The 27,525-nt window shown below is 41.5% G+C and overlaps 10 non-coding genes across 10 annotated transcripts; all 10 read right to left on the bottom strand.

The window, feature by feature from the left end:
- Positions 1 to 469: 469 nt before the first annotated feature.
- Positions 470 to 541, bottom strand: TRNAD-GUC (transfer RNA aspartic acid (anticodon GUC)). Its single transcript has one exon. It is a non-coding gene; the product is annotated as a tRNA-Asp (tRNA).
- A 1,328-nt stretch (positions 542 to 1,869) lies between these two features.
- TRNAD-GUC (transfer RNA aspartic acid (anticodon GUC)) lies at positions 1,870 to 1,941 on the bottom strand. The gene has a single exon. It is a non-coding gene; the product is annotated as a tRNA-Asp (tRNA).
- A 1,328-nt stretch (positions 1,942 to 3,269) lies between these two features.
- TRNAD-GUC (transfer RNA aspartic acid (anticodon GUC)) lies at positions 3,270 to 3,341 on the bottom strand. Its single transcript has one exon. It is a non-coding gene; the product is annotated as a tRNA-Asp (tRNA).
- A 7,370-nt stretch (positions 3,342 to 10,711) lies between these two features.
- Positions 10,712 to 10,783, bottom strand: TRNAD-GUC (transfer RNA aspartic acid (anticodon GUC)). Its single transcript has one exon. It is a non-coding gene; the product is annotated as a tRNA-Asp (tRNA).
- A 628-nt stretch (positions 10,784 to 11,411) lies between these two features.
- TRNAD-GUC (transfer RNA aspartic acid (anticodon GUC)) lies at positions 11,412 to 11,483 on the bottom strand. Its single transcript has one exon. It is a non-coding gene; the product is annotated as a tRNA-Asp (tRNA).
- Positions 11,484 to 12,113: 630 nt separating this feature from the next.
- Positions 12,114 to 12,185, bottom strand: TRNAD-GUC (transfer RNA aspartic acid (anticodon GUC)). The gene has a single exon. It is a non-coding gene; the product is annotated as a tRNA-Asp (tRNA).
- A 628-nt stretch (positions 12,186 to 12,813) lies between these two features.
- On the bottom strand, positions 12,814 to 12,885 carry TRNAD-GUC (transfer RNA aspartic acid (anticodon GUC)). Its single transcript has one exon. It is a non-coding gene; the product is annotated as a tRNA-Asp (tRNA).
- A 1,328-nt stretch (positions 12,886 to 14,213) lies between these two features.
- Positions 14,214 to 14,285, bottom strand: TRNAD-GUC (transfer RNA aspartic acid (anticodon GUC)). The gene has a single exon. It is a non-coding gene; the product is annotated as a tRNA-Asp (tRNA).
- A 10,904-nt stretch (positions 14,286 to 25,189) lies between these two features.
- Positions 25,190 to 25,261, bottom strand: TRNAD-GUC (transfer RNA aspartic acid (anticodon GUC)). The gene has a single exon. It is a non-coding gene; the product is annotated as a tRNA-Asp (tRNA).
- Positions 25,262 to 26,589: 1,328 nt separating this feature from the next.
- On the bottom strand, positions 26,590 to 26,661 carry TRNAD-GUC (transfer RNA aspartic acid (anticodon GUC)). Its single transcript has one exon. It is a non-coding gene; the product is annotated as a tRNA-Asp (tRNA).
- Between the last annotated feature and the right edge of the window lie 864 nt (positions 26,662 to 27,525).

Raw genomic sequence — 27,525 nt, 5'->3', positions numbered from 1 at the left:
AGTTTTATCAAGAAATTATTTCTTTGAAATAAATATCTATCTATCGATCTGTCTATCTGGCTATCTTTCTAACTATCAATATATATATTTATATATATATATCTATATAATCAGCTCACTTTACCATTTGCAGCTTATAACTATTAGCCACCAGGGGTCACTACTAACCAAAAGCAGTCATTCTACTTGTAAATGGTGCCAATCGAGTGGAACCACAGCCTAGGATTCACCACTGCTTCATCTCATTTTCCAAGAGAATGCAGATGTAAAGTGTTTTTGATGGTACGCCTGTGCATATTGAAATATTCAGAGCATATTATGAATTCCAGTTAACACATCAGTAAGCATTTTGGCCATCGGTGAATTCCACCTTTTTTCTCAATCGGAATAGGCAAGGATAATGACAGATATATTTTACAATGTTAGAAAGTACATCATTTTATTTAATTGTGTGAATAAAAATAATCGCCTTCCCGTTGGGGAATTGAACCCCGGTCTCCCGCGTGACAGGCGGGCATACTGACCACTATACTAACGAGGACTTATTAGCATCAGTTAAACAGTGCTCACCTCCTTGGGGTTAAGGCATACCCTCGATCAATTCACAGTATTGTAATAGGCAGATTTGCTGCTTTTGGTTAGGACAAGTAATCGTTTTTCCTAAATATTACAATACAGAAATTCCTAGCCAAAAACAATCAGTTTTATCAAGAAATTATTTCATTGAAATAAATATCTATCTATCGATCTGTCTATCTGGCTATCTTTATAACTATCAATATATATATTTATATATATATATCTATATAATCAGCTCATTTTACCATTTGCAGCTTATAACTATTAGCCACCAGGGGTCACTACTAACCAAAAGCAGTCATTCTACTTGTAAATGGTGCCAATCGAGTGGAACCGCAGCCTAGGATTCACCACTGCTTCATCTCATTTTCCAAGAGAATGCAGATGTAAAGTGTTTTTGATGGTACGCCTGTGCATATTGAAATATTCAGAGCATATTATGAATTCCAGTTAACACATCAGTAAGCATTTTGGCCATCGGTGAATTCCACCTTTTTTCTCAATCGGAATAGGCAAGGATAATGACAGATAAATTTTACAATGTTAGAAAGTACATCATTTTATTTATTTGTGTGAATAAAAGGAATCGCCTCCCCGTCGGGGAATTGAACCACGGTCTCCCGCGTGACAGGCGGGGATACTGACCACTATACTAACGAGGACTTATTGGCATCAGTTAAACAGTGCTCACCTCCTTGGGGTTAAGGCATACCCTCGATCAATTCACAGTATTGTAATAGGCAGATTTGCTGCTTTTGGTTAGGACAAGTAATCTTTTTTCCTAAATATTACAATACAGAAATTCCTAGCCAAAAACAATCAGTTTTATCAAGAAATTATTTCTTTGAAATAAATATCTATCTATCGATCTGTCTATCTGGCTATCTTTCTAACTATCAATATATATATTTATATATATATATCTATATAATCAGCTCACTTTACCATTTGCAGCTTATAACTATTAGCCACCAGGGGTCACTACTAACCAAAAATAGTCATTCTACTTGTAAATGGTGCCAATCGAGTGGAACCGCAGCCTAGGATTCACCACTGCTTCATCTCATTTTCCAAGAGAATGCAGATGTAAAGTGTTTTTGATGGTACGCCTGTGCATCTTGAAATATTCAGAGCATATTATGAATTCCAGTTAACACATCAGTAAGCATTTTGGCCATCGGTGAATTCCACCTTTTTTCTCAATCGGAATAGGCAAGGATAATGACAGATATATTTTACAATGTTAGAAAGTACATCATTTTATTTAATTGTGTGAATAAAAATAATTGCCTTCCCGTTGGGGAATTGAACCCCGGTCTCCCGCGTGACAGGCGGGCATACTGACCACTATACTAACGAGGACTTATTAGCATCAGTTAAACAGTGCTCACCTCCTTGGGGTTAAGGCATACCCTCGATCAATTCACAGTATTGTAATAGGCAGATTTGCTGCTTTTGGTTAGGACAAGTAATCTTTTTTCCTAAATATTACAATACAGAAATTCCTAGCCAAAAACAATCAGTTTTATCAAGAAATTATTTCATTGAAATAAATATCTATCTATCGATCTGTCTATCTGGCTATCTTTCTAACTATCAATATATATATTTATATATATATATCTATATAATCAGCTCATTTTACCATTTGCAGCTTATAACTATTAGCCACCAGGGGTCACTACTAACCAAAAGCAGTCATTCTACTTGTAAATGGTGCCAATCGAGTGGAACCGCAGCCTAGGATTCACCACTGCTTCATCTCATTTTCCAAGAGAATGCAGATGTAAAGTGTTTTTGATGGTACGCCTGTGCATATTGAAATATTCAGAGCATATTATGAATTCCAGTTAACACATCAGTAAGCATTTTGGCCATCGGTGAATTCCACCTTTTTTCTCAATCGGAATAGGCAAGGATAATGACAGATAAATTTTACAATGTTAGAAAGTACATCATTTTATTTATTTGTGTGAATAAAAGGAATCGCCTCCCCGTCGGGGAATTGAACCACGGTCTCCCGCGTGACAGGCGGGGATACTGACCACTATACTAACTAGGACTTATTGGCATCAGTTAAACAGTGCTCACCTCCTTGGGGTTAAGGCATACCCTCGATCAATTCACAGTATTGTAATAGGCAGATTTGCTGCTTTTGGTTAGGACAAGTAATCTTTTTTCCTAAATATTACAATACAGAAATTCCTAGCCAAAAACAATCAGTTTTATCAAGAAATTATTTCTTTGAAATAAATATCTATCTATCGATCTGTCTATCTGGCTATCTTTCTAACTATCAATATATATATTTATATATATATATCTATATAATCAGCTCACTTTACCATTTGCAGCTTATAACTATTAGCCACCAGGGGTCACTACTAACCAAAAGCAGTCATTCTACTTGTAAATGGTGCCAATCGAGTGGAACCGCAGCCTAGGATTCACCACTGCTTCATCTCATTTTCCAAGAGAATGCAGATGTAAAGTGTTTTTGATGGTACGCCTGTGCATATTGAAATATTCAGAGCATATTATGAATTCCAGTTAACACATCAGTAAGCATTTTGGCCATCGGTGAATTCCACCTTTTTTCTCAATCGGAATAGGCAAGGATAATGACAGATATATTTTACAATGTTAGAAAGTACATCATTTTATTTAATTGTGTGAATAAAAATAATCGCCTTCCCGTTGGGGAATTGAACCCCGGTCTCCCGCGTGACAGGCGGGCATACTGACCACTATACTAACGAGGACTTATTAGCATCAGTTAAACAGTGCTCACCTCCTTGGGGTTAAGGCATACCCTCGATCAATTCACAGTATTGTAATAGGCAGATTTGCTGCTTTTGGTTAGGACAAGTAATCTTTTTTCCTAAATATTACAATACAGAAATTCCTAGCCAAAAACAATCAGTTTTATCAAGAAATTATTTCATTGAAATAAATATCTATCTATCGATCTGTCTATCTGGCTATCTTTCTAACTATCAATATATATATTTATATATATATATCTATATAATCAGCTCATTTTACCATTTGCAGCTTATAACTATTAGCCACCAGGGGTCACTACTAACCAAAAGCAGTCATTCTACTTGTAAATTGTGCCAATCGAGTGGAACAGCAGCCTAGGATTCACCACTGCTTCATCTCATTTTCCAAGAGAATGCAGATGTAAAGTGTTTTTGATGGTACGCCTGTGCATATTGAAATATTCAGAGCATATTATGAATTTCAGTTAACACATCAGTAAGCATTTTGGCCATCAGTGAATTCAACCTTTTTTCTCTATCGGAATAGGCAAGGATAATGACAGATAAATTTGCCTAGCTGACCAAGCCGACATGCCGGATAGCACTTACCAGCTCTTCGTTCTTTGTGTCCTTGCCTGCGGACAGACAGCGCCAGGGGTCTCTTCGCCTGCCCGCCTCCCTCCGCCTAACTCCCTCACCAACGTGGAGTAGGGCCGCCGAGTGGAGCGTGGGCGGGCGCTAGAAGACTACATTTCCCAGCAGCCCCAGCGGGGCAAAAACTACAGCGTTTGGCGCCAGGAGGCGCTCAAATAGCGCGTCGTCCCTCACGAGTGGGGGAACATTTGCCTAGCTGACCAAGCCGACAAGCCGGATAGCACTTACCAGCTCTTCGTTCTTTGTGTCCTTGCCTGCGGACAGACAGCGCCAGGGGTCTCTTCGCCTGCCCGCCTCCCGCCGCCTAACTCCCTCACCAATGTGGAGTAGGGCTGCCGAGTGGAGCGTGGGCGGGCGCTAGAAGACTACATTTCCCAGCAGCCCCAGCGGGGCAAAAACTACAGCGTTTGGCGCCAGGAGGCGCTCAAATAGCGCGTCGTCCCTGACGAGTGGGGGAACATTTGCCTAGCTGACCAAGCCGACAAGCCGGATAGCACTTACCAGCTCTTCGTTCTTTGTGTCCTTGCCTGCGGACAGACAGCGCCAGGGGTCTCTTCGCCTGCCCGCCTCCCGCCGCCTAACTCCCTCACCAACGTGGAGTAGGGCCGCCGAGTGGAGCGTGGGCGGGCGCTAGAAGACTACATTTCCCAGCAGCCCCAGCGGGGCAAAAACTACAGCGTTTGGCGCCAGGAGGCGCTCAAATAGCGCGTCGGCCCCGCCTCGCGGGACGCGAGCGGGTCGCCGGGCGAAGCCCGGGCCAAGGGCGGGCCCGTTTCAGCCCGTTCCAGACTGTGAGAGACTGGACTGGGCCACGGTATTTGCGTTTTCTTCTCTTGACCTTTTGATTCATACTCTCTCATTGCTAAAAACTGCGGTAAACTACACTTCCATTCTTGTTTACTGCGAAGCTTAGTCTCATTGTTCCTCTAATATTGCTGAGCCAGAAACGTATAGTGCGCGACCATGAATAGAGCTACCAGGAAGAGAAAGACAGAAAAAACCACTGATAAAATTACTGATATAACTGGTCCCATTGATGTATTTTTAAACAAGACAAATGCAGTTATTGATAATACCATTCAACTGATAGAACGAAGGGTGTCACATGAACTGGAGGCTGCTAGAAGAAGATCCTCTATGGGTCCCCTCGCTTCAGCACTAACTCCAATCCTTAAGGGGCCGATTATTCCCTTGTTGAATCAAGCAAGTGCACTAGTTCACACAGTTCCAAACACCGTGGACTTGTCTGCAACACAATTGTCATCAGGGTCTGATTCGGTGGATGACTTAGAAAAAACACCGGATTTACAACTCCTACACAACCAAGACATAGTTGTGGAACCTAATCCAACGGGTGAAAGGGAGGGCGCCATACCCAAGAGGTTAAGTAGCGGGTTGGTTATACAGGAGACTACTTCTGCCCCATCAAATATTGTCTATCCCTGCAACCCGAATAAGAACAGTCATATTATTGTAGTTCCGCAAATCCATTCTTCCACCGATAGAGTGGTTCTCAATACGTTTCCACAGAACACTGAACCACCGGGGAACCTAGATGAAATAGGCGCTGTAGGTGGTATACATAAACCTTGCACCACATGTGTGTCACTGCATGATTTTCTCACAAACAGCTTGGGGGAATTGTTAAAATACCATCTGCAACCCTTGGAAAAAAGCATAAGGATCATCGAAAAACAACTTGCAAAACTAAATACCCCTGTATTTACTCAAAAGTCATTGGGCACCCTAGATATGGGGGAGGGGAAACCCAAAGAGCCAAGTAAAACGGCTCAACCGCTCACTTTACTAGCGGCGTGCCCAAAGCCCCTTGCACAAGACAGAGTCGCAAACTCCAAGACTAATAAAAGCGCCAGTTCAAATTCACAAAATACACCTAAACCCCCGACTATAGAGGGGAAGGGTCAATCTGATATTATCAGTGGTAATGTGCAACCCACCCCGGCCCTTGTGGCCCTAAATACCCAGTTAGCTAATTTTAAGGAGACCTTACATTCATCACAAAAAACTCAGCCTCCCCAACTCCAGGGTAGAGAGAGAAAGGGTAGTAGGTTTAAGCGCCCGTTCCATCTGCCACCTGAGGCTACCCCTTACACAGTTGTCCTAACAGGGGTGCCAGAATTGACAGATGGCTCGGACGAGCCCCCGTGGTCATTGAGGAACAAAGTTCTGCAATGGTTAAGTCAAAATAGACCTCTCCAGTCATCACACCACAGCAGAATAAATTCTGTGAGAAGAGTGTACTGGATTGGGGACACGAAAAAAAGCCTACAGGGTGACTGTGTTATAGTCAACTGTGACGACCCTGCCATGGTTGACTATATTTCTTCTTGGCCAGCGCTCGAAAAAAGGGGGGGGATCGACGTACAGCGTCTTTCCTTTTTCTATCCCCCTTTAAATATCCCCAATTATGCTGTTCCAACTGGCTGGGATGAAGTGCAAGACTGGCCTTGGACGCAGGTGGGACACTCTAATAGAAACAGGAATAGCAATAATTACTGGTCCAGAGGCTGGGATTCTCGCCCCTGGTACCATAGTAGAGGAAACTCAAATCCTGATTTCTGGAGGGGGGTTCCCACAAGGAACAGATACGACTGCTTAGATATGGTCGATTGACCAACAAAGGTCATTCCTGGGGCTTCAGCAACCTCAACCCCCTTAATTAAGACCCATGATGTCCTTACCCAGGCAGAAAGTACTAATCCCGTGGCATCAGGGAGCCCACTAGTTCATGCTATGGGGGGTGGAAACCTGTTAGGCCTACACCTAACCGAGCAATCTAGTATGCCACCAAATGACCAAGGACTCGGGACCACAGCCGAAACTACCTGTATGTATGCACACCAATGCAGAGCAGATAATATTCTAACTCATAATGAGTTTGGAATTCTGCCCGTGGGTATTGCCCCAGTAATTAGTCAGGAAGAACCGAGCCCACGCAACGAGGGAAAAAATTTGTTAAAAATAACATCTTGGAATATTGCCGGGCTAGCTAAAAAAGTGAGGGACCCGTTATTCCTAACTTTCATGGAAAGGCAGGACATAATTTGCCTGCAGGAGTGCTGGGATTTAGATGAGACCCATGTTGAGGGTTTTAGCACATTCTACGTCCCTTCGATTCAGGGTACTCGAGGTAGAGGCTCGGGGGGACTGTGCATCTTTACCTCTAACCTCTGCAATATAGAAAAGTGTATTTATGAGGTTAGTGGATCGAAGGCAGGGGTAGGGAGCCTACTACAAGGTCTGTTTATCAAACTAAATGGGCGTTCTTTCTTTCTAATAAACATCTATAGTAACGCGCCGAAAGTGGAGGTCAAAACCTTTATAGCGGAGCTGGACTCACTGCTAAAGAGAGGTGGGCAGGGGGCAGACTGCCTTCTCATAGCAGGGGATTTTAATTGCCACCTATGCCCCTATAGTCAAACAAAAAACTGTGGTATTTTTGACTTAAGGGGAGACCCGACCACGCACTTTGAACACTCCATAGTGGGCAACCTGCTAAACCAACTTATGCACGATTGGGATTTGGCCTTCGCCAATGAACTATGTGAGCCATCTGTGTCATTTCAGACCACCTACTTTGGCCGTGGAGCAGGCACTGTAATCGACTTTATTTTAGTCTCAAACAGGAATCAGGGCTGGGTGGTGGGTTTTGATACGGAGGATTTAGCAATAAGCGATCATTTTCCTATCAGCACTTCCCTTAGTCTAGGGAAATTGGGAACCCTAAAAACAAGCACGATGAATATACTTCATGGTCGCTCAGTGGCGCTGGCCAGAAAAAACGGCTACGCCATAAAATGGGCAAAAATTGATCCCATAAATTTCCTGAAAGACTTGGTTCAGAAAGAAATGGGCCAGTTTTCCATTTGCCTAGAATCAAGCTCCAACCCCGAGCAAATAATACAGGCGTATGACGGGATTACCGCCACAATAAACGCCAAGTTAAATAAAAAACAAAAGTTAGGGGAGGCAAAAAGATTACATGGCTGGTTCAATCGAGCCTGCACTAAAGCACATAAAGTCCTTTTACAGGCCTTAAAGACAGTCCCAAGGGATAGCGGCAGAGTTAAGGAGGCTAGGCAAGCATATAAGCAGACCCTACGAACTAGACAGTTAGACCTCAAAAACGCAGCCTGGGAAGCCCTTATTAAGGCAAGTGCCCTAAGGGACAATACTATGTTCTGGAAAGAAATCAATGCCCCCTTCTTCTCAGACAGGAAGGAAGATTCTTTGGAAATAGGCATACCAGAAGATACCTGGGTTGACTATTTCACCTCCCTCTACAAGAAAGAATCACTTGCATTGCTCGATCAAGATGAGTTGGAGGCAGGGCGAGAGGTTCATTTACCGTCTCATAGAAATTTTCCACTAAATATAATGTTTACCCCTGCAGATGTGGAACAAGCGATCTGCCAGAGTGCTAGTCAAAAGGCCCCTGGGCCTGATGGAGTTCCCATTGATCTATTCAAGGGGAATGTGGATCTCTGGGCCCCCCTACTAGCAAATGTCATGAACGCTTACACTAATTTAGGTTTCCCCAATACATGGCATGAAGCAATAGTCATCCCAATATTTAAAAAAGGGGACAGACAAGACCCAAAATGTTACCGTCCCATCTCCCTGCTAGACAACCTAATGAAAGTAGCAGGGAGGGTTCTCTTAACTAAACTACAAGCCTGGTCCGAGAGTAAGGGGATTCTCTCAAAATTCCAATATGGATTTAAGTCCGGTTTGGGAACCGTAGAGCAGGGTCTAAACCTGTCCCTGATAATAAATAAATATATTGGAGCAAAAAAAGGGAATCTTTTCCTAACATTCGTTGATTTAACCTCGGCGTTCGATTGCCTAGATCACGGAATGTTGTGGAAAACCCTGGCCACAATGGGGATAGATAAAAACATTTTAAGTTTTATTCAGGAGTTGTATAGAGACGCAGGCGCTACGGTGAGATTTGGCAAAAATGGCGAGCAAACTAGAAAATTCCCCATAGCAAAGGGTGTCCGCCAAGGCTGCATACTTGCGCCATTTCTATTCAACTTATATATTAACGAGGTAGCAGTTTCGTTAATTGCTCTGGAGGTGGACTACCCAAAGATAAATGGTCTCCCAGTCCCACTATTGTTATACGCCGATGATGCGGTGATTATGGCCCGCACTCAGCGGGGACTCCAAAAGGCGTTAATGGGTTTTGCAACCTTCATGAGCTCTAGGGGCCTAAAAATAAATGTGGGGAAAACGTTTACGATGTCCTGTACCACCAGTAAAAAAGTGCCTGACTGTAAAACCTTTGTTAATGATTCAAAGATAGCTATGTCTAAAACGTTTTCTTATTTGGGCATCATTTTTAATAACAGGGGGACATGGTCCTCAGCGATCACCTCCCGGAACCTGGCTTTTGCACGCTCGATAGGGGCAGTTAAACAATTTGCCAAAAAACTTGGCGGGAAACCGGTAGACACACTACTTAAGATTTATGCAGCAAAATGTGTGTCTACGGCGGTTTATTGGGCGGGGATCTGGGGATTTGCGGATCCCTCTCAAATACAAAGGGTGGAAAATGCTTTTTTGAGATACCTTCTAGCAGTCCCGCGCTCCACATCCACCACCATATGCCACAATGAACTTGATAGACCCCATATTAGTGATATGATAAAGATAGCGCCAGTCATGTTATGGTTCAAGATTTGGACATGTGAGGATACGACTTTCAATAGGGAAGTAATTCATGATTGCTTGGGGCAAGCCGAGGGCTCCAAGCAGCCGTGGTTGGCATATGTGAAGAAATTTCTGAATTCTATTGACCAACCAGAGCTATTTTCAAATCCAACATCATGTGCCCTAATCTCAAAAAAATCACTAAAAATGTCATGCCTTGGCTTACTGGAGGACAGGAGATATTATCTGGATGGGCACAAGTCTACTATCGTCGCCCATCGCCAGATCCTCCATGATCAAGGCCTGCATCCTTATTTGGCGCCAAATTTTTCATGTTACCACAGAATGCTCTTAGCACGAATGAGGATGGAATCTTTTTTTAGGTTAACAAGGTTCCCTGTGCCAAATGATTGGTCCGGGAAACTGATAAAATGTCCGTGTGATGGTGTAGCCACCCAGTCTAATATACACTGCATCCTCTTCTGTCAGTATTATCAGTGGGGGAGGAAAAAATACCTGATACCACTGTTAAAGTCATGGGGTCTGAGAAGTTGTAAATCTGCCCTTCATAGATTGTATCTGCTTCAAGATGAGCTTACCATTGTAGTGATGATAAAATTTTTGTCGTTCATTATAAAATGCAGAGGAACCATGAGAAATGATTAGGAGCATGAGGGTTTGCATGAGTATTATTTTGTGCCTAATAACATCATATAATACACAAATATGTTTATATTTACCTCAACTGCTCCATCGATTTAATGAATTTACCTCCCTATCAAATTATTTTAATGCAAAGTTTTTAACGGTTTTTTAGATTAGATTAATTGATAAGTGTAATATTTGTGTAGTGTCTTTTTTAAATTTATCAAATTTTATCATTGTGTCTTGATTGTATTTTGTACTTATGCTCGCTTTTATGGTGTTTGTTAAATACCGAATAAAGCTATCTTTGAATCTTGAATCTCTTGACAGATAAATTTTACAATGTTAGAAAGTACATCATTTTATTTAATTGTGTGAATAAAAGGAATCGCCTCCCCGTCGGGGAATTGAACCCCGGTCTCCCGCGTGACAGGCGGGGATACTGACCACTATACTAACGAGGACTTATTGGCATCAGTTAAACAGTGCTCACCTCCTTGGGGTTAAGGCATACCCTCGATCAATTCACAGTATTGTAATAGGCAGATTTGCTGCTTTTGGTTAGGACAAGTAACCTTTTTTCCTAAATATTACAATACAGAAATTCCTAGCCAAAAACAATCAGTTTTATCAAGAAATTATTTCATTGAAATAAATATCTATCTATCGATCTGTCTATCTGGCTATCTTTCTAACTATCAATATATATATTTATATATATATATCCATATAATCAGCTCACTTTACCATTTGCAGCTTATAACTATTAGCCACCAGGGGTCACTACTAACCAAAAGCAGTCATTCTACTTGTAAATGGTGCCAATCAAGTGGAACAGCAGCCTAGGATTCACCACTGCTTCATCTCATTTTCCAAGAGAATGCAGATGTAAAGTGTTTTTGATGGTACGCCGGTGCATATTGAAATATTCAGAGCATATTATGAATTTCAGCTAACACATCAGTAAGCATTTTGGCCATCAGTGAATTCAACCTTTTTTCTCTATCGGAATAGGCAAGGATAATGACAGATATATTTTACAATGTTAGAAAGTACATCATTTTATTTAATTGTGTGAATAAAAGGAATCGCCTCCCCGTCGGGGAATTGAACCCCGGTCACCCGCGTGACAGGCGAGGATAATGACCACTATACTAACGAGGACTTATTGGCATCAGTTAAACAGTGCTCACCTCCTTGGGGTTAAGGCATACCCTCGATCAATTCACTGTATTGTAATAGGCAGATTTGCTGCTTTTGGTTAGGACAAGTAATCTTTTTTCCTAAATATTACAATACAGAAATTCCTAGCCAAAAACAATCAGTTTTATCAAGAAATTATTTCATTGAAATAAATATCTATCTATCGATCTGTCTATCTGGCTATCTTTCTAACTATCAATATATATATTTATATATATATATATCTATATAATCAGCTCACTTTACCATTTGCAGCTTATAACTATTAGCCACCACGGGTCACTACTGACCAAAAGCAGTCATTCTACTTGTAAATGGTGCCAATCGAGTGGAACCGCAGCCTAGGATTCACCACTGCTTCATCTCATTTTCCAAGAGAATGCAGATGTAAAGTGTTTTTGATGGTACGCCTGTGCATATTGAAATATTCAGAGCATATTATGAATTCCAGTTAACACATCAGTAAGCATTTTGGCCATCGGTGAATTCCACCTTTTTTCTCAATCGGAATAGGCAAGGATAATGACAGATACATTTTACAATGTTAGAAAGTACATCATTTTATTTAATTGTGTGAATAAAAGGAATCGCCTCCCCGTCGGGGAATTGAACCCCGGTCTCCCGCGTGACAGGCGGGGATACTGACCACTATACTAACGAGGACTTATTGGCATCAGTTAAACAGTGCTCACCTCCTTGGGGTTAAGGCATACCCTCGATCAATTCACAGTATTGTAATAGGCAGATTTGCTGCTTTTGGTTAGGACAAGTAATCTTTTTTCCTAAATATTACAATACAGAAATTCCTAGCCAAAAACAATCAGTTTTATCAAGAAATTATTTCTTTGAAATAAATATCTATCTATCGATCTGTCTATCTGGCTATCTTTCTAACTATCAATATATATATTTATATATATATATCTATATAATCAGCTCACCTTACCATTTGCAGCTTATAACTATTAGCCACCAGGGGTCACTACTAACCAAAAGCAGTCATTCTACTTGTAAATGGTGCCAAATGAGTGGAACCGCAGCCTAGGATTCACCACTGCTTCATCTCATTTTCCAAGAGAATGCAGATGTAAAGTGTTTTTGATGGTACGCCTGTGCATATTGAAATATTCAGAGCATATTATGAATTCCAGTTAACACATCAGTAAGCATTTTGGCCATCGGTGAATTCCACCTTTTTTCTCAATCGGAATAGGCAAGGATAATGACAGACATATTTTACAATGTTAGAAAGTACATCATTTTATTTAATTGTGTGAATAAAAAGAATCGCCTTCCCGTTGGGGAATTGAACCCCGGTCTCCCGCGTGACAGGCGGGCATACTGACCACTATACTAACGAGGACTTATTAGCATCAGTTAAACAGTGCTCACCTCCTTGGGGTTAAGGCATACCCTCGATCAATTCACAGTATTGTAATAGGCAGATTTGCTGCTTTTGGTTAGGACAAGTAATCTTTTTTCCTAAATATTACAATACAGAAATTCCTAGCCAAAAACAATCAGTTTTATCAAGAAATTATTTCATTGAAATAAATATCTATCTATCGATCTGTCTATCTGGCTATCTTTCTAACTATCAATATATATATTTATATATATATATCTATATAATCAGCTCACTTTACCATTTGCAGCTTATAACTATTAGCCACCAGGGGTCACTACTAACCAAAAGCAGTCATTCTACTTGTAAATTGTGCCAATCGAGTGGAACAGCAGCCTAGGATTCACCACTGCTTCATCTCATTTTCCAAGAGAATGCAGATGTAAAGTGTTTTTGATGGTACGCCTGTGCATATTGAAATATTCAGAGCATATTATGAATTTCAGTTAACACATCAGTAAGCATTTTGGCCATCACTGAATTCAACCTTTTTTCTCAATCAGAATAGGCAAGGATAATGACAGATATATTTTACAATGTTAGAAAGTACATCATTTTATTTAATTGTGTGAATAATAGGAATCGCCTCCCCGTCGAGGAATTGAACCCCGGTCTCCCGCGTGACAGGCGGGGATACTGACCACTATACTAAAGCGGACTTATTGGCATCAGTTAAACAGTGCTCACCTCCTTGGGGTTAAGGCATACCCTCGATCAATTCACAGTATTGTAATAGGCAGATTTGCTTCTTTTGGTTAGGACAAGTAATCTTTTTTCCTAAATATTACAATACAGAAATTCCTAGCCAAAAACAATCAGTTTTATCAAGAAATTATTTCATTGAAATAAATATCTATCTATCGATCTGTCTATCTGGCTATCTTTCTAACTATCAATATATATATTTATATATATATATCTATATAATCAGCTCACTTTACCATTTGCAGCTTATAACTATTAGCCACCAGGGGTCACTAGTAACCAAAAGCAGTCATTCTACTTGTAAATTGTGCCAATCGAGTGGAACAGCAGCCTAGGATTCACCACTGCTTCATCTCATTTTCCAAGAGAATGCAGATGTAAAGTGTTTTTGATGGTACGCCTGTGCATATTGAAATATTCAGAGCATATTATGAATTTCAGTTAACACATCAGTAAGCATTTTGGCCATCAGTGAATTCAACCTTTTTTCTCTATCGGAATAGGCAAGGATAATGACAGATAAATTTTACAATGTTAGAAAGTACATCATTTTATTTAATTGTGTGAATAAAAGGAATTGCCTCCCCGTCGGGGAATTGAACCCCGGTCTCCCGCGTGACAGGCGGGGATACTGACCACTATACTAACGAGGACTTATTGGCATCAGTTAAACAGTGATCAACTCCTTGGGGTTAAGGCATACCCTCGATCAATTCACAGTATTGTAATAGGCAGATTTGCTGCTTTTGGTTAGGACAAGTCATCTTTTTTCCTAAATATTACAATACAGAAATTCCTAGCCAAAAACAATCAGTTTTATCAAGAAATTATTTCATTGAAATAAATATCTATCTATCGATCTGTCTATCTGGCTATCTTTCTAACTATCAATATATATAAAAAGATCGTTTCAACAAGCTTCTGTGTGGCCATTCCGAATTGGGATCCTGGATTCTGTGGATGTGTAGCTGCCCTTCCTGGTCGCGGTAATGGCCCATCGTGCAAAACGACCCTCGCTAGCACCTACCTGGTGTTAGTAGTTTTGGGGCGGAAGGGGAGCGACGCTATCCAGGTGTGCGCGTGTGCCCGCGCTCAGTTGCAGCAGCAAAGCAGGGTGAATGAAGGCTGTGATTCACCTCTACCCACATGGGATGTAAATATTTGATAAAGGTACGAAGTGTGCATCCACTGGGACATTATGCAGCATTGACACTACAACACCCAGGAGGCCGAGTGCGGCCACGCCCAGCAAGGGGCGGGTGTAGGCTATTAACATTTGAAAATGCAGCAACTTCGTTTCACTCTAAGAAGCCACTGATGAAGAGAGCTTGCTGACTCTCGAAACGCGTTTGGCGGTACAAGTAACTGAAGTGTTTCCTGCCTTTGTTCACCAGCATGCTGTAATAAAAAGAGCGTTTCAACAAGCTTCTGTGTGGCCATTCCGAATTGGGATCCTGGATTCTGTGGATGTGTAGCGGCCCTTCCTGGTCGCGGTAATGGCCCATCGTGCAAAACGACCCTCGCTAGCACCTACCTGGTGTTAGTAGTTTTGGGGCGGAAGGGGAGCGACGCTATCCAGGTGTGCGCGTGTGCCCGCGCTCAGTTGCAGCAGCAAAGCAGGGTGAATGAAGGCTGTGATTCACCTCTACCCACATGGGATGTAAATATTTGATAAAGGTACGAAGTGTGCATCCACTGGGACATTATGCAGCATTGACACTACAACACCCAGGAGGCCGAGTGCGGCCACGCCCAGCAAGGGGCGGGTGTAGGCTATCAACATTTGAAAATGCAGCAACTTCGTTTCACTCTAAGAAGCCACTGATGAAGAGAGCTTGCTGACTCTCGAAACGCGTTTGGCAGTACAAGTAACTGAAGTGTTTCCTGCCTTTGTTCACCAGCATGCTGTAATAAAAAGAGCGTTTCAACAAGCTTCTGTGTGGCCATTCCGAATTGGGATCCTGGATTCTGTGGATGTGTAGCGGCCCTTCCTGGTCGCGGTAATGGCCCATCGTGCAAAACGACCCTCGCTAGCACCTACCTGGTGTTAGTAGTTTTGGGGCGGAAGGGGAGCGACGCTATCCAGGTGTGCGCGTGTGCCCGCGCTCAGTTGCAGCAGCAAAGCAGGGTGAATGAAGGCTGTGATTCACCTCTACCCACATGGGATGTAAATATTTGATAAAGGTACGAAGTGTGCATCCACTGGGACATTATGCAGCATTGACACTACAACACCCAGGAGGCCGAGTGCGGCCACGCCCAGCAAGGGGCGGGTGTAGGCTATTAACATTTGAAAATGCAGCAACTTCGTTTCACTCTAAGAAGCCACTGATGAAGAGAGCTTGCTGACTCTCGAAACGCGTTTGGCGGTACAAGTAACTGAAGTGTTTCCTGCCTTTGTTCACCAGCATGCTGTAATAAAAAGAGCGTTTCAACAAGCTTCTGTGTGGCCATTCCGAATTGGGATCCTGGATTCTGTGGATGTGTAGCGGCCCTTCCTGGTCGCGGTAATGGCCCATCGTGCAAAACGACCCTCGCTAGCACCTACCTGGTGTTAGTAGTTTTGGGGCGGAAGGGGAGCGACGCTATCCAGGTGTGCGCGTGTGCCGGCGCTCAGTTGCAGCAGCAAAGCAGGGTGAATGAAGGCTGTGATTCACCTCTACCCACATGGGATGTAAATATTTGATAAAGGTACGAAGTGTGCATCCACTGGGACATTATGCAGCATTGACACTACAACACCCAGGAGGCCGAGTGCGACCACGCCCAGCAAGGGGCGGGTGTAGGCTATTAACATTTGAAAATGCAGCAACTTCGTTTCACTCTAAGAAGCCACTGATGAAGAGAGCTTGCTGACTCTCGAAACGCGTTTGGCGGTACAAGTAACTGAAGTGTTTCCTGCCTTTGTTCACCAGCATGCTGTAATAAAAAGAGCGTTTCAACAAGCTTCTGTGTGGCAATTCCGAATTGGGATCCTGGATTCTGTGGATGTGTAGCGGCCCTTCCTGGTCGCGGTAATGGCCCATCGTGCAAAACGACCCTCGCTAGCACCTACCTGGTGTTAGTAGTTTTGGGGCGGAAGGGGAGCGACGCTATCCAGGTGTGCGCGTGTGCCCGCGCTCAGTTGCAGCAGCAAAGCAGGGTGAATGAAGGCTGTGATTCACCTCTACCCACATGGGATGTAAATATTTGATAAAGGTACGAAGTGTGCATCCACTGGGACATTATGCAGCATTGACACTACAACACCCAGGAGGCCGAGTGCGGCCACGCCCAGCAAGGGGCGGGTGTAGGCTATTAACATTTGAAAATGCAGCAACTTCGTTTCACTCTAAGAAGCCACTGATGAAGAGAGCTTGCTGACTCTCGAAACGCGTTTGGCGGTACAAGTAACTGAAGTGTTTCCTGCCTTTGTTCACCAGCATGCTGTAATAAAAAGAGCGTTTCAACAAGCTTCTGTGTGGCCATTCCGAATTGGGATCCTGGATTCTGTGGATATATATATATATATATATATATATATATATATATATATATATATATATATATATATATATATATATATATATATATATATATTACCTACTGGCGGTCGCCAGTAGGTATATATAGTTAGGATTTTTTCTCTATGGGATTTTTGAAAATTCTAAGTCTAATAACTTTGGCGTTTGTGGACGGAATTGGCTGAAATTTTCAGGAAAATGGCACATTTTGTTTCTGAGCAGCCCCTAAAAATTTTGGGGGGGTTCGTCAAGGGGGGGCCGAGAAAAAAGGGGGGTCCCAAAACACGTTTTTCCCATGTTAATTTCCATAGGACGGTTGGCCTCACTTTTAGCCCGAACGGCTGAATGGATTTGCACGAAACTTGGCAAAATTGTAGGGACTGGTAGCCCGATGTGCCTTTTGTAGGTCTCAATATATGTGCTCCAGTGGATTTTGAGAAATTAACGTTTAAAAAAAGATATATATCTGTAACAGCGGACCTGGCAGCGTCCCAGGACGCGTACTTTTCGCGCAACGGAGCTTTGTGAAGCGAAGCTGATTGGTTCTCCGGCGTCTGTCAACATTCCAAACAGTCCGTAGCGGCCGCCATCTTGTCTCTCGGTAGGATCGAGAGACAAGAGGAGGTGAAAACAAAGGGGGAAATAACTATAAGGGGGCATAGTAGATCCTCGCTGACCCCCTAGGTTTGATGTGGAGGTTTTAAAAGGGCCCCGCGGGGCAAAAAAAAATAATAATAATAATAATCGAACGGCTGAATGGATTTGCACGAAACTTGGCAAAATATTAGGGACTGGTAGCCCGATGTGCCTTTGCTAGGTCTCAATATATGTGCTCCAGTGGATTTTGAGAAATTAACGTTCAAAAAAAGATATATATCTGTAACAGCGCTCCGCTTCGCGTAACGGAGGTTTGCGAAGCTGATTGGTCATTCTGTCACTGGGCTATAGTTGGGCTACATCTGGCTGATATTTGGGCTACATTTGTTTTTTTGTGTGTCTGGCGGCCATCTTTGGGCTACATTGGGCTACATTGGGCTTCATTGGGCTACATTGGGCTACATTTGGGCTCCAACATATATATAGGCCAATGTAGCCCAATATATATTTTTCAAAGTTAATTTTCGTAAAAACCACTGGAGCATATATCTTGAGACATAGCAAAGGCACATCGGGCTACCAGTCCCTACAATTTTGCCAAGTTTCGTGGAAATCCATTCAGCCGTTCGAGCTAAAAGTGAGTCCAACCGCCCTATGGAAATGAAGGAAATGAATGGGTAATTTGTAATTAGCAAATAGCTAATCGCAAACTAGGAATGGTAAAGAATCGCTATTTATTCCTTAAAGTTCGCTATTTAGGAAATGCAAAAAACTTTGATGATACATATGGCGGTTCATCTCTAACAAGATAAGAAGCATAGGGATACATTTATGATGACTGGCGCATCACCAGGGATGTGTTAGTCATTCTGTGCCGCTGTTCCGTCACCTATGGTGTGCTGCATTTACAATGCGGCGCATCATGGGGCAAAAACAGCACAGATGCGTGATGTATCTGTGCCGTAAAGGTGGCGCATTGCTGGAGTTGTATCGCAAGTGTGATGAAGCTCCAGCAAGGGTCGGGGGTGCCCCTGTCGCAGGGTTTCTGTTCTCACACAGAACTGTGGACAGAGGATTGGAACCTCGGCGAATTAGGGTGTCCCAAAACTCACGTTAGTAATCAAAAACTCCTTAGCAAGCTAGGTACAGTGTCACATTGGATATAACAAACTCTCAATGTTTAGACAATCCAGAATATGAACTTATAGTACCTCAGGATACGTGGAACTCATGAACAGTCGGTCGTTATATATTTCTTAGAAACCAGAACATGGAGTTAAGAAGAACACATGTGTATTTGAAATGTTTATTTACTAATGCCGTCTTCTCAGGCGTAGTATCTTAGATAATACAAGTACACATATTATCAGTAGCAAAATTACCAGCATAGTTACTAGTACATAAAAAGCGAATGGTGATAGTATGTTAACATGCTGTAAATGAATAAGAGTTAGCAACACTTATAAGCAGCCGCGGGCCGTGGAGGGAGTTACGGTGAGGCAGGGAGGCGGGGAGGGGGAGAAGCAGGGTGGAGAATACAAGTACACATATTATCAGTAGCAAAATTACCAGCATAGTTACTAGTACATAAAAAGCGAATGGTGACAGTATGTTAACATGCTGTAAATGAATAAGAGTTAGCAACACTTATAAGCAGCCGCGGGCCGTGGAGGGAGTTACGGTGGGGCAGGGAGGCGGGGAGGGGGAGGGGCAAGGTAGAGAGGGCTCCACCCTGCTTCTCCCCCTCCCCGCCTCCCTGCCTCACCGTAACTCCCTCCACGGCCCGCGGCTGCTTATATCTCACCCTCTCTAATACACATATTATATTATTTGCTAAGAAGGTCTCTTTGTGTTGGTTTAGGGCGTGCCCATACTTTAGTGTCTTAGATTTGAAGGAATCACATCAGCATACACCAGCTCTCTCTTCATGTGAACCGCATCAACTGTTGTGTATGTGTGTTCGGCAAAGCAATATAAAACCCGCCTCATGCCCAGAATTGGCAGAAGTTGCACTTATGTTATGAGTATGAAGTCGTGGAGATCAGACCTCATAACAATTCTGTATCGTGTTGTTCTTGAAACTTTAGCACTCGCTGTACAGATATAGTTTAACAAGCAAAGCAGATAGTAGAGCAATAACATATTATTCTCATGTAAACCACGATGAACTACTAGGTGGAAAGCTAAAGCAACAACTAAGTGTCGTGTGCAGAAGTTGCAAAAAAGGAAAAATGGCGTTTAAACCGGTAATGAGCCCATGCTAACTTAACACGGTGTAAAGATATCCAGGACCTAGATGACACCTCCCCATGATCCGGAAACAAACTGAATAAGATAATAGAAGTGCCATCTCATGAGAGCAGATTGCAAGTTTATATGTGGACGGTCCGCAAGGTAAAGCATTAAAAACTAGGAAAATTTAATGCTAAAGAAAAATAAAACAGCCAAGTACTTTATCGAGTCTTAAGCCAATAGGCAAGGTAAATAATAAAAACTTGACAAATAAGTCAATGAATTGTCAATGAAATGCTAGTACTCAGCATATCAAACATGAAAAAGGTCTATGACATAACTGTGTATGCAAAATAAGCTGCAACAGCCTCCAATAGGAAGTCACCGTCTTCATCCGAAAACAGTTCAGCCATCCAATTTAAAAGCGGAAAAGAACATACGTGCTCTCCCAGCACCGGATCCTCTATCGCCATCAGAGGACAGCTCGGTGGGTTTTCAAGAAAGCTCTGTTCCAAGAAAGACTGTGCTGCCGCCAGTAAATTCCAGGGACCAAGTAGTCCATGCATCAATGCCACAGCCATAATCCTTTCGCCAGGACAAACCAACTCGTGAGTAATGATAGGAGTCATCAGCTGATTAAAGTCGACGTCAGGAGAAACCGGTCCGCAGAGACACAAATCAATGGCCCAATCGAAATCACAGGTCAGGCAGTGAAATACAGGCTGGACACAGGTGAAGTAGGAGAATCGAAAAGATAATCCATATGCCGTGCTTAATATCGCCAACGGCATTGTGCCATAATATTCTAGCATGCGATTGCGGAACAGTGTCAGCAGCTGCAGGGTGGGAGGTTGCATAGGAGGGACATCCATATTTAAAAATGTAAAAAAGCACAAGAGCGTCCGCTGGTAATGCAAGTAAAAATGCCAATCCACGAACCAGAGTGGAGAAAATAGAATGAAAGGAAGCAGGGATGACTCCAAAGATTTTCTCAAATGAAGTCACGAGACCACTGGTAACAACTTTAAAAAAGTGCGCCAGGGCCTTTGTGGAGGATGCGTTAAAGATAGTCGGAACCATCTTGCTGAAATTGAAAGGCAAATCTGAATTGAAAAGAGTCTGCACCTCTGTACGGGTGTTCGCTATGTGAAGCACGAAAGTTTCACGGGCCGAACTCAAGGCCACCTCTCTCTGAGACAAAAGAGCTCTTATTCTTGCCATGCCGTTGAAATCTGTCCCAAGGTTGGTATTTGTGGCCAGATTGAAAACTCCCTATGTTCATGTGTGGGAGGAAATAGAACATTTCTGCAGCAAATAACCCGTTCACTTACTGTTACGATAAAAGGAATACTTTTAATTAACTCAGAACAATCTTCATTATTGAGCATCAAATAACTACCATTTTCCAACAACTTGAACGTGGGGATGATAGCAGGAACTGGCGTGCCTTGCAACACGCAAGCCATATTTGGTCGGTGTTTGTTGCATGAACCGTGTAACTGTATGTGCCTACACATTAGTGAATGATCTGGCGTCTCAGTGCATTCCTCTCCATTCAGATAAACTTCTTGATCATCTTTGAAACATCTGTATGTGTATGGAAGCGACCAGACCTCATGAAGAAAAGCACTACCTAAAGGTTCATAACGACCTATTGGTATATATTTCATACAATTTGAAAACTTATATAAAGCAAAAGGCAGCGTTATTAAACCGTGGATAAGGCACGTTGCCAAAAAACCCGCAATCCTCTGCTGATGATGTCACTGAGCATGTCATGAATGATGTAATATGTGACATCATCAGCAGTGGATTACGGGTAATAGTATCTCTAGTTTACTCCCCTATAGCTGTCTTTCTTTTAACATAAGTGTCTGTTTCCTTCCCTTATACTTACTGTTTTTGGTTCGCTTCCGGTTCGCGTACCGGCGAGCGAACTGGGAAGCGAACTAAGAGAAATAGAGGTTGGCACAGTTCCAAATATTGTACCAATTTTTTAATAACGGGGAGGTAGTTCTGAAAAGAACTTTTTTTTTTATTGTTTTTGTTGTTTTATATTTTTTTTATTATTTTTCGGAATTTTTTTTTACTTTTTTTGAATTTTTCTGAACAGTTTTATATTTTTTTGGGTTTTTCTTGGAGGGGGCAATGAAAACGATTCATTGTAAAGGGCTCAACAGGAGCAACAAAACAAAAAAAGAAGTATTTATTATTTTGGGCGTTTCGTACAAACTTGCATATGATAGTCAATAGCTCTGTTGATCAGAGTGATGCTTCTTTCTCCGTAGCAAATGAATCCATCGCAATATACGCAGATGTGTTTTACTTCACCAAATCTCATTTGTATATTTGGCACCATCTCCCTGCCCTCTGGTCCCGTTACTTCCGGTACAACAGATCTTCTGGCCATAATAGGGAGATTATCTAGGTCGTTCCGAAACTGTGCAGCACTGTAGTTGTTAGGATGCCACCTAGTCATATGGCGATGCATTGTGTAGTTTCCGAAACTGTATTTTTTCTCGGTTCCTCTGGACAGTCTATCTTGACATATAAGGCAAGTTACGTATATTGCATTTACTTTTTTCTGACCTTTGGGAATTTTAAAAAATTGCCAAATGAAGTTTTCTTTCCGGTGAGACGTCCTGGGCTGCTCAGGCAAAAACTGCCTCTCTTCGTGGTCGTCGTTCTGTTCCTCTTCTTCCTCTTCTTGTTGAATTATAACTTGAGCAGGTGGTCCACTCTTCCTTGGAGGTGGTGGAGGTGGTGGGGAAGCACCAGCTGAAGCTACTAAAGAAGCCATTGCTCAGTGATCACAAAGGGTCTTTCTCTCACAATGATGAAAGTCAGAGTGAGGAAAGAAGGAGGGATTTTCATCATTTGGGAAAAACAAGAGTTCTCAACCAATCAAAAGTGTTCATTTTAGATTATATGACCTAGTCTTACATCATTAGGAAACCAAAAGTGAAATGAACCAATGAAAAGTGTTATTACCAAGTCACATGACTTGCTGTGTTTACGTTAAGCGCTTTGCAGGGCCTCCCGGTTTGCTTCCAGAAACCTGCGCTTTGCGACTCGCTTCGCGTACCAGTTCGCTAACGTAGCACGTCATATGACGTATCACGCGACAACGTGAAACGTCATGCGGACGGGAGGCGTCACGATGTTGTTTTCTAACGCGGCACTTGCGGTAAAGAAACGTTTACCGGCTCGCGGTCTATTTCGCGGCATCAAGGTCAGCTAACGGGAAGCTTCCCGATTCGCGAAGCGGGAACGAAGAAAAAAAAATATTTAAAAAAAAAATTATTCATAAACATATAAAATATATTTTGGGATTTAAAGAAGAATACATTTTACAGCTACAGATATTAGCTGTTAAAAAACCAATGAAATTCACAGAAAAAACCATAGGTTATAGACCATATATAGTTAGGAATTAGCATTTACAAAACCTTGAAAATTCACTGAAAAAACCATAGGTTATAGACCATATATAGTTAGGAATTAGCATTTACAAAACCTTGAAAATTCACTGAAAAAACCATAGGTTATAGACCATATATCGTTAGGAATTAGCATTTAAAAAACCTTATTTTACTCACACAAAACCATTGAAATTCCATATATAGTTAGTTGCACTAACTATATATCGCGCACCCGCAATCCACTGCTGATGATGTCACATATTACATCATTCATGACATGGTCAGTGACATCACTGATGACATCACTGATGACATCTCAAATGACATCACTGATGACATCACTGATGACATCTCATTTGACATCAATGACCACATCACTGATGATATCATTCATGTGACAATACAATGCATCTCCTCACATTTTAATATAACCTCTGTTTGTCCCAGTGTTAAATACAGAGTATAATTTTTGAAACCATTGACACACCAATACTAGTTACTACATATGTACTCACTTATTCCTACGTCTACACACACATTCACTCATTCACCCATACAATCATTCATACATACAACACTATCATATGCACTCATACACCTATACAGACACTCACACTCTGCCACTCATCCATGGAGTTACTCACACACCGAGTCAGTCCTGTAAAGAATCAATCACACTTCCATTTTCTTGTCTATACAGTTAAACATAGAGCACCTTACATTTTCAAACATATACTAACACATACTTACCTTGTTATACAATCATTGATATAAGTACACATTGATCTGCACAGAGTCACACACCTCCCAGCCAGCCACACACACACTCAGTCTCCCATACAAATACTTGGACAATCAATCAGTAACCCATATAGTTAATCATATAGCTACTGATCAACACATGCAGCAGTTTACAGAACAACAGACATAATGATGCACAAATTAAGACACTTTAGTCACTAACCCATGCACTCAGTGAGACACATTTAATCACTCACTCATACATTCAGTCATGCACCTACTAAATCCTTTGTCCAGACACTTATACTTCCACTCATTCTTCAATATGTAAGACACATTTTAACTTTACAGAAACATACAGTCACTGGATGTTGTCATCAGTGATGTCATCAGTGATGTCATTTGAGATGTCATCAGTGATGTCATCAGTGATGTCACTGACCATGTCATGAATGATGTAATATGTGACATCATCACCAGTGGATTGCGGGTGCGCGATATATAGTTAGTGCAACTAACTATATATGGAATTTCAATGGTTTTGTGTGACAAAATAAGGTTTTTTAAATGCTAATTCCTAACGATATATGGTCTATAACCTATGGTTTTTTCAGTGAATTTTCAAGGTTTTCTAAATGCTAATTCCTAACTATATATGGTCTATAACCTATGGTTTTTTCAGTGAATATATATATATATATAATCAGCTCACTTTACCCTTTGCAGCTTATAACTATTAGCCACCAGGGGTCACTACTAACCAAAAGCAGTCATTCTACTTGTAAATGGTGCCAATCGAGTGGAACCGCGGCCTAGGATTCACCACTGCTTCATCTCATTTTCCAAGAGAATGCAGATGTAAAGTGTTTTTGATGGTACGCCTGTGCATATTGAAATATTCAGAGCATATTATGAATTCCAGTTAACACATCAGTAAGCATTTTGGCCATCGGTGAATTCCACCTTTTTTCTCAATCGGAATAGGCAAGGATAATGACAGATATATTTTACAATGTTAGAAAGTACATCATTTTATTTAATTGTGTGAATAAAAAGAATCGCCTCCCCGTCGGGGAATTGAACCCCGGTCTCCCGCGTGACAGGCGGGGATACTGACCACTATACTAACGAGGACTTATTGGCATCAGTTAAACAGTGCTCACCTCCTTGGGGTTAAGGCATACCCTCGATCAATTCACAGTATTGTAATAGGCAGATTTGCTGCTTTTGGTTAGGACAAGTAATCTTTTTTCCTAAATATTACAATACAGAAATTCCTAGCCAAAAACAATCAGTTTTATCAAGAAATTATTTCATTGAAATAAATATCTATCTATCGATCTGTCTATCTGGCTATCTTTCTAACTATCAATATATATATTTATATATATATATCTATATAATCAGCTCACTTTACCATTTGCAGCTTATAACTATTAGCCACCAGGGGTCACTACTAACCAAAAGCAGTCATTCTACTTGTAAATTGTGCCAATCGAGTGGAACAGCAGCCTAGGATTCACCACTGCTTCATCTCATTTTCCAAGAGAATGCAGATGTAAAGTGTTTTTGATGGTACGCCTGTGCATATTGAAATATTCAGAGCATATTATGAATTTCAGTTAACACATCAGTAAGCATTTTGGCCATCAGTGAATTCAACCTTTTTTCTCTATCGGAATAGGCAAGGATAATGACAGATAAATTTTACAATGTTAGAAAGTACATCATTTTATTTAATTGTGTGAATAAAAGGAATCGCCTCCCCGTCGGGAAATTGAACCCCGGTCTCCCGCGTGACAGGCGGGGATACTGACCACTATACTAACGAGGACTTATTGGCATCAGTTAAACAGTGCTCACCTCCTTGGGGTTAAGGCATACCCTCGATCAATTCACAGTATTGTAATAGGCAGATTTGCTGCTTTTGGTTAGGACAAGTAATCTTTTTTCCTAAATATTACAATACAGAAATTCCTAGCCAAAAACAATCAGTTTTATCAAGAAATTATTTCATTGAAATAAATATCTATCTATCGATCTGTCTATCTGGCTATCTTTCTAACTATCAATATATATATTTATATATATATATCTATATAATCAGCTCACTTTACCATTTGCAGCTTATAACTATTAGCCACCAGGGGTCACTACTAACCAAAAGCAGTCATTCTACTTGTAAATGGTGCCAATCGAGTGGAACCGCAGCCTAGGATTCACCACTGCTTCATCTCATTTTCCAAGAGAATGCAGATGTAAAGTGTTTTTGATGGTACGCCTGTGCATATTGAAATATTCAGAGCATATTATGAATTCCAGTTAACACATCAGTAAGCATTTTGGCCATCGGTGAATTCCACCTTTTTTCTCAATCGGAATAGGCAAGGATAATGACAGATATATTTTACAATGTTAGAAAGTACATCATTTTATTTAATTGTGTGAATAAAAAGAATCGCCTTCCCGTCGGGGAATTGAACCCCGGTCTCCCGCGTGACAGGCGGGGATACTGACCACTATACTAACGAGGACTTATTAGCATCAGTTAAACAGTGCTCACCTCCTTGGGGTTAAGGCATACCCTCGATCAATTCACAGTATTGTAATAGGCAGATTTGCTGCTTTTGGTTAGGACAAGTAATCTTTTTTCCTAAATATTACAATACAGAAATTCCTAGCCAAAAACAATCAGTTTTATCAAGAAATTATTTCATTGAAATAAATATCTATCTATCGATCTGTCTATCTGGCTATCTTTCTAACTATCAATATATATATTTATATATATATATATCTATATAATCAGCTCACTTTACCATTTGCAGCTTATAACTATTAGCCACCAGGGGTCACTACTAACCAAAAGCAGTCATTCTACTTGTAAATTGTGCCAATCGAGTGGAACAGCAGCCTAGGATTCACCACTGCTTCATCTCATTTTCCAAGAGAATGCAGATGTAAAGTGTTTTTGATGGTACGCCTGTGCATATTGAAATATTCAGAGCATATTATGAATTTCAGTTAACACATCAGTAAGCATTTTGGCCATCAGTGAATTCAACCTTTTTTCTCTATCGGAATAGGCAAGGATAATGACAGATAAATTTTACAATGTTAGAAAGTACATCATTTTATTTAATTGTGTGAATAAAAGGAATCGCCTCCCCGTCGGGAAATTGAACCCCGGTCTCCCGCGTGACAGGCGGGGATACTGACCACTATACTAACGAGGACTTATTGGCATCAGTTAAACAGTGCTCACCTCCTTGGGGTTAAGGCATACCCTCGATCAATTCACAGTATTGTAATAGGCAGATTTGCTGCTTTTGGTTAGGACAAGTAATCTTTTTTCCTAAATATTACAATACAGAAATTCCTAGCCAAAAACAATCAGT

The sequence above is a fragment of the Lissotriton helveticus genome, chromosome 1_2 (genome assembly GCF_964261635.1).
Source record: "Lissotriton helveticus chromosome 1_2, aLisHel1.1, whole genome shotgun sequence".
Lineage (NCBI taxonomy): Eukaryota > Metazoa > Chordata > Amphibia > Caudata > Salamandridae > Lissotriton > Lissotriton helveticus.
Note: the sequence above shows the minus strand (reverse complement) of the source record. Positions and strands in the feature narration are given on the sequence as shown.